This window comes from Phodopus roborovskii, unplaced genomic scaffold, assembly GCF_943737965.1.
Source record: "Phodopus roborovskii unplaced genomic scaffold, PHOROB, whole genome shotgun sequence".
Taxonomy (NCBI): domain Eukaryota; kingdom Metazoa; phylum Chordata; class Mammalia; order Rodentia; family Cricetidae; genus Phodopus; species Phodopus roborovskii.
The window spans coordinates 1,762,350-1,773,090 of NW_026126646.1; the positions used below are offsets into that span (position 1 = coordinate 1,762,350).

A 10,741-nucleotide genomic window follows, 5' to 3' on the forward strand; every position below is an offset into this window, starting at 1 on the left:
GCCCATGCATCCAGCCCCGGGCCGTGGCATTCCAGGCTCCCTGACCTGGTGCTTTTCCCTGTCTCCCAAGCTCTCTCCAACCTTCTCTCAGCAGGAAATGCAGCTTGCTGTCCCTCCCTGCACTGCACTGTCCCTGGGCTTGGTGGCCTCTCTCTGCCCTTAGCCAATGGACACCTAACAGGATGACCTCTTGTGCCCACAGGTTCCCCAGAAGAGCTCTAAACACTACATGTTCTTCTGGGACTGTGTTCCAGGGACCGGCCCAGCGTGTGTCTGTGTCCTGGTTTCGTTTCTGTTGCTCTAATAAAATGTCCTGACAAAAAGCAATTTAGGGCCTGAGCCTGGTGGCACACCCCTCTAATCCCAGTGCCTGGGAGGTAGAGGCAGGGAGATCTCTGGGAGTTCAAGACAAGCCTAGTCTACATAGAGTTCCAGGCAGACCATGGCTACATAGTGTCTCAAAAACAAAACAAAACAGAAAGCAACATAGGAAAAAGGTTTATTTTAACTTAAAAATTCAGGTTCCATCATTTCAGGAAACTCAGAACTGCAGAAACTCAAGTCAGCTGCTCATATCATGTCCCAGAAGAGCAGAGAGAGGTGAATGCAAACATACTTAATAATCTTCAACAGTCCAGGACCCAAGCTGGGGAATGGCACTGCTCACACGCATCTTTTAAGGCAAGCAAGATAATTCCCCACAGACAAGCTGTCTCAGTAGGCAAAGTGCTGGCTGACTCGTTATGAGGACCAGAGTTCAAGTCTCAGCACCCACTGAAAAAGTTAAGCATGATGGTGTGTGCCTAGAATCCCAGCACTAGGGAGGCAGAGACAGGAGGAACCCTGGGTTTTAATGGACAGCCAGTCTAATCAGCAAGGCCTGGTTCCAGTGAAAGATTCTGTCTCAAAAGAACAAGGTAGATGGGCACTGGTGGAATGACACCAGATGTTGTCACACACACATACACACGCACACGAGCACCCACATGTGCACACACACATACACACACTTGCACACGAGCACCCACATGTGCACACACACATACACACACTTGCACACAAGCACCCACATGTGCACACATAGACACACATATACATGCACGCATATGCACACACTCACAAAGAGAAGAAACTGATGGGAGTGAAAAGCAGGCAAGGGCTGGAGGTGTGGTTCAGCGTGGAGCATTTTCCTCGTATTTGCAGGTCCCAGGCCACTGAAGGGGAAACAGAAAAGAGGGTTAGTTCCTGCTCCCAGTAAGCCGCGAGCCTCTGGAGAGAACTAGACTCCAAGCACAGCCTCCTCCCTTATACCACCGGGAGTCAATGCCTCCCAAGCCCGGCTGTTGTAACTATGTAACAATGAGACCAAAATGGGTCCAGCACGTCACACCAAGACCCCCAGAGAAAGCCTGTGACCCAGGTTGTCACCTCCACTGCTGCTCAGCCTGTCTTGGATAATTGAAGCCATCCTGAAGATCCTACTTCCTGCCGACTCTACATAGACAACATCACAGTTGAGAGCCCAGGCACAGCCATGGTCATCAGGGGTGACCCCAAAAGAGAGAACTTTTTTTCCCTCCTATGTAGTGAGATAGTCCGTCTGTGGCACTGACCACGCCCATTGGGGGTGGAGCCATGGGCGGAGTGACCTGTGAAAGGAGGACGGAGGGGGCCAGGAAAGGTTCTCTTTCTGGCGTGACTCGGACAGGAGAGGATCGGGTTGAATTTCCTGGTGTTCATCTGTCTAGGTTGTAAGTTATTTCTCCCTGAATAAACATCTATTCGGCCTATTTGTTTATCCTGATCCTTGTTTAACCACGATACTCCTAGGACAAGGTTTCACTATGTAGCCCTAGCTGTTCTGGAACTCACTCCGTAGACCAGGCTGGCCTGGAACCCACAGAAATCTGCCTGCCTCTGCCTCGGCCTCCTGAGAGCTTGGATTAAAGGTAGGTGCTGCCACACTTGGCTAATTTTAAAATGTTTTATTTATGTGCACATGTTTTGCCTGCTTGTATGTCCATGTGCATGCCTGGCACTCCTGGAGGTCAGAAGAGGGGTCAGGTCCCTGGAGTTACAGGAAGTTGTGAGCTGCCACGCGGGTGCCGGGAACTGAACCTGGGCCCCTGGAAGAGCAGCCAGTGCTCTAACCTCTGAGCTAGCTCCCCAGCCTCAACAAAGACTTACTTTTTAAAAATTAATTATTTATTTTATTGTGTACGGGTGTTTGGCCTATACATATGTCTGGTCATTGTTGCATACCTGCTCCAAGGGGAGGTCAGAATAGGGCATTGGATCCCCAGGGTCTGGAGTTATAGAGAGTTGTAAGCTGCCATGTGGGTGTCAGGAATTGAACCTGAGTCCTCTGGAAGAGCAGCCAGTGCTCTTAACCACTGAGCCATCTCTCCAGCCTAATACTTACTCTTGTTGGTGCCTCTATTCATGCAAGAATTCTTGGCAATTTCTTACACCCATGCTTTCGGAGAAGGAGGCAGGTCTTCCCGCCCTCTGGTCCTCTCTATTGCTGGCAGAACACAGAGCCATGGGCTTGCCTGGGCACATTGTGCCAGGGTATAGTCACCAAAGCCAAAAGATTCCAAGGTTTGCTAGAACAAACTGACAAAGACAGAGTTGTTACAGAATATCTCCATCAGAAAGGCGATCCATGAAACTACCCACTAGGCCAGCCTAATTCACAACCTTTCTGTATTTCTTTCAGTAGAGGAGAATGGCAAGTAGACAGAATTCGGGAATGAAATGGTTGTGGGCGATAGTGCCCCCTGGAGGCAGGAACTAGCTTGTAAACATTATATTTAGGGTACGTCCAGGTCTGCTGTTATGGCTGGGATCCAGGGTCTCACACACTGGGCAAATGCCACACTCCAGACCCAGGGCTACTTTGCTTAGTTTGCTGAGGTTTTGTTTTTGGTAATTTAGCAGGCCCCAGGCCTTAGTGGTCACAGGCTATAGTGGCCCCAGACCTTAGCGTCCCCAGACGACCTTAGTGCAACTGATTCCATGATGGAAACACCATTCAGGCTGCAAAACTCAGCATGCAGGCAGCAGCCTCAGCCAGAATGAGAACAAAGAGCTGACCCATCAAAGTCCATGGTTCTGGGAAAGTCTCTGAACTGCTTTTTGGCTTCTGTGGCTCCAATTCTGGCTACGTGCTCTTGCTAACAGAAGTATGCCAACCCAGAGCCTGGTTTTTGGGTGTGCCTCAAAGTTCATCCTGAGGAAGGCTCGGTGCTATGTGGGGATCCCGAGCACCCGGTGTAGTCACCCACTGGCAAATAAAGATTGTACTGGCGTACACCTGCGTCTGAGTAGTCTTTTCTCAGGTGCACACCTCACCAAGGTAACTGACCCGATTAGCTGTTGTTTGTTTGTCTTCCCAACTTGAAGCAAGCTAGAGGCTCTTGAGAAGAGGGAGCCTTAACTGAGACAACGCCTCCATCAGATTGGTCGGTAGGCAAGTCTGTGCAGCATTTTCTTAATTAATGATTGATGTGGGAGGGCCCAACTCAAGTGTGGGTGGTGCCAAAGGAGCCAGGATGCCAGGTTCCCACCTTGAGTCCCAGCCCTGATGACCCACCACGATGGAGGGTGAAGCTGGAGGATGAGGTAACCCTTTCCTCCCCAAGTTGCTTTCGGTCATGTTTTATCACAGCAATAGAAACCCTAAAGCACAGTTATTGAGACTGGCTCTCCTGTAGCCCAGGCTGGCCTCAAACCCACTATTGACCAAGGATGGAATTGAACTAACAATCTCTCTATATCTACCTCCCCAGAGCTGAGATTCCAGGTGTCCACCACTATACCCAGATAACATTTGTTTTTTTTTTTTTTTTCCGTTGTTTTGCTTGGATTTCAATCAAGCTTCAGAATCAAGAATCCTCCTGCCTCTGATGCTGGGATTCCAGGCATGCACGTACCACCGCATCCCAGCCTCTGGCAGTCTTCCTCTGTGTAGGGTGCAGGGTGGAGGTGCAAGACAGTTATGTTTTCTTGTTCAGGTCTGCTGTTATGCAGATACGATGCCAGGGAGAGGCACTCACTGGCCCGAGGGGAACAGACCTGCCTCTTCCCTTCATCACTCCCTTGGCTGCCATCCCAGGAGGAGGCACAGACAGGCAAGAGAGTCCTTGCATGATCTGCTGGGGGAGCATCGAGGAGAACCTTGAGAGTGAGTCGCCGTGGGCTGCCCATACATCTGGGAGGTTGCCCTTTTGTATATTTTGAATCAGGGTCCCATTTTGCATGGTTCAGGCAGGCCTGGGCTCCTGCTCATCTTGCTGCCGGGGTCTCCCAGTGTTGGAATTACCAGCTTGCACCACCATAGCCAAGTTGGAATTACTGATGGATGGCTTTCAGGAAAAACAGAGGGCAACGCTTCTCAGGTGCTTGACTCGGTCTTAAGCACCTGGAGACCTGCGGAAATGAAGCCTTCACAGATCTGTTTGTCTCGTAGCCAAGCATTCGGGAGCTGGAGGACCAAACAGGTAAGAGTACCACCACTGAGCTGCAGCCCAGATTAGACTCTCTCTCTCTCTCTCTCTCTCTCTCTCTCTCTCTCTCTCTCTCTCTCTTTCTCTCTCTCTCTCTCTCTCTCACACACACACACACACAGTCATGGCCTTACTATATAATCTAGGCTGTCTCAGGTTCACATCAGCCTTCCTAGAGACGAGATTACAGGCATAGTCGCAGTACTGGGGAGGGAACCTAGAGTCACACATCTAGGCCAGTGCCTGCTGCTGAGTGACATTCCCTCTTTTAACAGTTTCAGAGAGGGTCTCACTAAGTTACCCAGGCTGACCTGGAACTCATTCTACAGCTCACCCAGACAGGACCGGAACTTGCTTGATCCTCCTACCTCAGCCTTCCTCCAATAGCAAATAATGACAATTTGCTTTGCAGTGCTGGGGATCAAACCCGGGCAACACACATGCTTGGCAAGGCAGCATCCCCATCCCTGAAACGAACAATTAAAACAGTTAAGGTGGGGCCAGAGCCATAGCTTAGAGGTCTAGAGCACTGGCTGCTCTTTTACAGGACCGGGGTTCTCTTACCAACAGCACATGGCTGTCCACAACCATCTGTAACTCCAGTTCCAGGGGATCCGGTGCCCTGTATCACTCAATGGCACACAGGTATACATGCATGCAAAACACCTTTACACATAAAAAAAATTTATAAAGTGTTTTAAGATGGCTGGGGTGGTACACACCTGTAATCCCAATGCTGAGGAGGCTGAGGAGGCTGGAGAGTTGAGATTTCACACCAGGCTGGGGTGCACCCTGAGACACACCCCCCTACCCCCCCACCCCCCCACCCCCCCACCCCCCGCTCGAAAAAGCAAGAGCAGCAGCTGTCTCGCAGAGACAGAACACTTGCCTAAACATGTCCAGGCAGCCCTGGGTTCTATCCCCCAGCATAACCAGAAGAAGGCTAAAGGGCTAGAGAGATGTTTCAGTCACTGAGGACTTGTTTTGCAAGCATGAGTCCCCAAGTTCAAGCCACAAACTCCTGTAAAAGACCAGGGAGGCGCAGACAGGAGGATTCCTGAGTCTGGCTAGCCAGCCAGTCTAGTCTAAGCTGTGAGCTCCAGACAAATGAGATGCTTCCTGTCAAAGGAGTTGGGCAGTATCTCTGAGAACACTAGCCCAGGTTGTCTTCTGGCCTCCGCAGGATATGTACACACACATTCAAAGAAAGAAGTTAATTAAATAACTAAGATGTGTAGCCCTTCCGTATTTGTAACCACATGTTGAACAGTGAGACACTGTCTGGCCTCCTCAGAAGGTTAAAAGTATCTCCGGCCCTTCCAGAGGACGTGAGTTGGGTTCCTAACGCCCATGTCAGGCATCTCCCAGCCACTTGTAACTTCAGCCCCAAGAGAAGCAGACACTTCTGACCTCCGAGGGCACCTGCACACATGACATGTATGTATGCACACACAAGTAAAACCAAAAACTATACATCTTAAAAGGAAAAGGGAATGGCTATGTGCAACAAAGGGGCCATGCTTGATCGCCAGAAGCCATGCCTGTCTCTGAGGCTCTCGTGCTCTGGGCCCGTGACTCTGGGGAACACACCCCTCTGTACTGTACCGTCCACTGTACCCGGTGATAGACAAGGTCAAATTCTGTTCTCGGAGGAAAAGAACAGGGCAAGCTGAACTTCCACTCCGGGTGCTGAGTCAGTGTGGGGACCACAGCCTCCCTACTTTGGAGACATTGGTCAGAGGCGTGGACAGGTGCTAAGGTGCTGACTCCTGTACCCGCCTCTCCCCCGCCTTCACTACTCACCACCATTTTGGACTTGGGTTCTCATAGGCAGGGGACACACCCCTGTGGAGTAGAGCTGGGGACAGGGCACAGACGACAGAAGACACGTAGGGCAGGCGCTGGACTTTGGACGGCTTGTGTCAACCCCTCTCTAGACAAGGTGCAGCCCAACAGCGAGCCTGGAAGAACAGAGTATGCCTGTTTGAACCTCGCTGTGACACGTTCCTTATCATGATGGCTGCCAGTCCCTGCCTCAGAGCAGCCTCCAGCCCACGCCCGCCCACCTCAGCTTGTGCCCTCAGGCATCCAGGGCTTTCCTCCGTGCTGTGTGTACACGCTGCCCCATGGCATAGAAAGATAACAGCGCATGGACAGGAGAGCTGACTAGACTGCTACATAGTTTGAGCGCAAACTAAAGCGACTGCAATTGTGATAAGGTAGAAACCGAGAAACCTCCATCTGCATCCATCAGCACACCGCAGTCCTCGGGCCACTCACAGCCAGGAGACTACTAAAGGGGAGGGAGGCAGTGCGGCTCAGTGGTAAGAGCTGCGCGTGCTGCACCTGGATGGGAAATAAAGCCAAACAGGGAAGAACCAGAACCACTGGTTAGGTAGACATGTGATCCCAGCACTCCGAGGTGGAGGCAGGGGGACCAGGAGTGTAAGATCATTCTCACTATATGCGGAGTTTTAGCCCAACCTGGGTTACATGAAGTAATCACCATGGGACTGGAGGTATGGATCATGTAGTTAGGAGCACTGGCTGCTCTTCCAAAGGACCCAACACCCACATGGTGGCTCACAACCATCTTTACCTCCCGTTTTTTTTTTTTTTTTTTTTTTTTTTTTGCTTGTTTTTTCTTAAAGATTTATTTATTATGCATACAATGTTCTGGCATGAAGACCTAGATGCCAGAAGAGGGCGCCAGATCTCATTACAGATGGCTGTGAGCCACCATGTGGGTGCTGGGAATTGAACTCAGGACCTCTAGAAGAGCAGCCAGTGCTCTTAACCTCTGAGCCATCTCTCCAGCCCCTTAACTCCCATTTTAAGGGGTCTGATACCTTCTTGGCTTCCTCAGGCATCAGGCATCCACATGGTGCACACACACACACACACACACACATACATACATGCAGGCAAACACTCATAGACATAAAAATTAAATAAAAAAATCAAAATCTTAAAAAACAAAAAACAACCTCCACTAGTAGTCGTATGCTGTTATCATTGCATTAAACCTTTTCTTCGTGGTTTGCAGAGCTGCAGGCAAACCCAGGGCCTCCTTCATGATGGGCACCTACACTACACTCCCCGTGCCCTCCCCACACAATTTCCTTTGAGAGCAAAGCCTCAGCACATAGTCCAGACTGGCTGCTACTCAAATCTTCCCACCTCAGCCTTCCCACTGTTGGGATGTGGGTATGTATGGGTATATACCACGATGCCCAGGGTGAGGGTTAGTTTATGTCAACTTGTGTCAACCTAGAATCATCTGAGGTGAGAGCCTCAGCTGAAGCAGTGCCCGGGCCAGGCCTGTGGGCACGTCTTTAGGGCATCGTGTCGATTGTTGCTTGGCACCGGAAATCCTAGTCCATCGCGGACAACACCATTCGCCAGCCAGGCATGAGTCCCTGCACTAAAGGGAAACACAGGGACAGAAGGTGGCTTGGGTGCACTTCTTTCTCTCCACTGAGTTCCTGCCATGATTTCCCCTCAGTGATGAGCTGTGACCTGGAAGTGTAAGCCAGATAAACCCTTGCCTCCCCTAAGTTGCTTTTTGACCAGGGTGTTTTATCACACAACAGAAAGGAACCAGGACCCCAGCTTCCCCCAAAGTCTTAATGCTCTGTGTTCTAAAAAAACATGCAAGCTCCTGAACTCAGGAGGCAGAGGCAGTCGGAGATCTGTCGGCTTGACGCCAGCCTTGTCTACATAGCCAGCGCTATTTAGAGAGACTCTGTCTTAAAAACAAAAAGATGAAGCCAGGCTACGAGCCCTGACAGCTGTCTCTTCCGATCCCCTCTATGCATGTCAGACAAGCTGATTTTGCAATCCCTTCAGGGCAAAGAACACAGGGTCCCCCACCAGCACAGAACACTCTCTACTTCCCTACTTCCATGCTCAACTTCACCCCGACTTCCCCTCCCCTGCCAAGAGCCATTAATAGCCCCAGTTTCTCAACACGTTCATGTGACTATATTCTGCACGCTAGTTTGTTTTTGTCAGTTGATTTGGGAAGAGAGAAAACGTCTTTATTTGATTGGCTTGTGGGTAAGTCTATGGGACATTTTCTTGAATAATGATGATTGCCATGGGAGAGCCCAGCCCATTATGGGTGGTGCCACCTTTAGACAGGTGGTCCTGGGATGTATTTAAAAAGCAAGCCACGGAGACCAGGCAGTAAGCAATGTTCCTTCACAGTCTCTGCTTCCGTTCCTATTCTAGGCTTCTCCTTTAGGCTCTGCCTTGGCTTCTCTGAAGGGCGGCGTAATCAGGAGTTTAAGATGAAATAAACCCTTTCCTTCCTAAGTTGCTTCTGGTCATGGCCTTTAAGACAGCAATAGGAAGCTAACTAGGACAGACTGTTTCCTCAATGAAGAGTCTGAGCCCCAAGAGGCCAGAGCTATTTTTGTACCCATTACCTCAACTCTTTGGCATAACAAAAGGCCCAGTAAATAAAAACACTAAAAGGAAAATCATACATAAGCTCACAGCCCAGAAAGGGCAGCTCCCAAATTCTAAGCCCCCCAAACCCCCGCCCCCTCCTTTCCTTTCTTACTTGCCATTTGTTTTAGATCTGGTCTCACACAGCCCAGGCTGTGAACCCAAGAGTGACCTTGAGCTGATGCATCCTGCCTCCACCTCCCAAGTGCTGGGATTATGGGCTGTGTCACCACACCAGGCAGGACTCCTCTTACTCAAAAACCGTGCTCACAGTTTCTGTGTTGTGTCACTAATGGTGGTTCTGGAATTGAGATCTGAGACCTAAATCTCCAGCCCAGAACCCTTGGCAAGTTCTTTCCCCAGTTTAGAAGCAACTTAAGGGGCTGGGGAGATGTCTCAGCAGTTAAGAGTACCTCTTCTTCTTGAAGAAGAGGCAGGTTTGGGTTCCAGCACCCACGTGGTGACCCTAACCATCTAACCTTAGTTCCTGTGGATCTGTCTACCTCTTCTGACCTTAGCAGGCTCGAGGCACACACATGGTATACGCACATACATGAAGACAAACTCATGAGAACACTCACATACATAAAATGAAAAAAGTCTTTTAGAACAGTATGGAAACAACTTAAAGTCTTTGGGCATCGTAGATTGCTCCCCACAGTGGATCAAAACCGCCTCATGGAGAGGAGGGTGTCAAAGGTGGCCCTACTGGTCTCAGCCCAGGTACTGCCTGAACCACACCACTTTTTCTCTCGAACCCTCTAACCCTTAGCAGAGACGGCTCTGAAACACAGGTCAAGTTACTGGAAATATTAGTAGTTAGCTCTATGTGTTCCCTCCACATGGCTCGTACTGTAGTGTGTAATTCACCAAAATGTCTGTGTGTTCATCGATGGTGTTTATTAAGACCTTTTAAAACTCCAAAGCTGACAGTTTGATGGTTCAGGCTTATAGATGATCCCAACATTTGGGAAACTGAGGCAGGATCCTCTCAGGTTAAAGGCTAGCCTGGGCTATATAGTGGACTCCAGAACAGCCTGGACTACAGAATGGGACTCTGTCTCGAAACAAAAATGAATAAATAAAAGCATAAAAACAAATCCCAAAGCTAAAATACAGCGACGGATTTTCTTTCTCATCCAGAAGCCACAGAAGCAAGGGAAGGATGATGGCCTTGGAAAACTCAGCAGGCCGAATCCATCTGCCCCTGATCATGGAGAGTAGCGGGATAAGGGGGGGGGGGGGAGAGTCTGAAAACCACGAAGACCCATGCACTCCCAAGCAGGAAGCAACCGGGGTGCTATGTCCCCAAGAGTGCCCACTGCCCTCCTTCCAGCCCTAAAGCCTGTTAGCTTGGCTGTGGCATGGCTGGGTCCAGAGACTCAGGACAGGTCTTCAGAGAACACAAAAGACATAGAATAGCCTTCAGGAGTACCCTCAAGGTGGCTTTGGGGCAATATCCCTGGCTCCTGTGGGCATGCTGCGGCTGTGGCCCAAAGGACCGTTCAAAATGGGGAGGGCCAGACAGACAGAAGCTCCATCACCGGGTACAGCTGCATATCCCCTCTTCGCCGGCTCAGCCCGGCCGCGTGCCCTTGAGACTGAGGATGAGCGTTGGTCACGCAAAGTTGCGACTGCGCAGTAACCAGATACTGGCTGGATGTTCTCTCAGGGTCTAAACACAGACCTGCGCCTGCCCGGTTGGGGAAGCCGAGACAGGGATTGAACCCTCAGGTTTCGGATCCCTCCATAAAGCAAAACAGGCAGAGAGAAGAGAAATA

The 10,741-nt window shown here is 50.3% G+C and overlaps 1 protein-coding gene across 1 annotated transcript in view; it reads left to right on the forward strand.

Annotated features, from left to right (window-relative positions):
• Gpr157 (G protein-coupled receptor 157) overlaps nt 1-10,741 on the forward strand; it is a 162,933-nt gene that overhangs the window by 19,415 nt on the left and 132,777 nt on the right. The window lies entirely within an intron of this gene.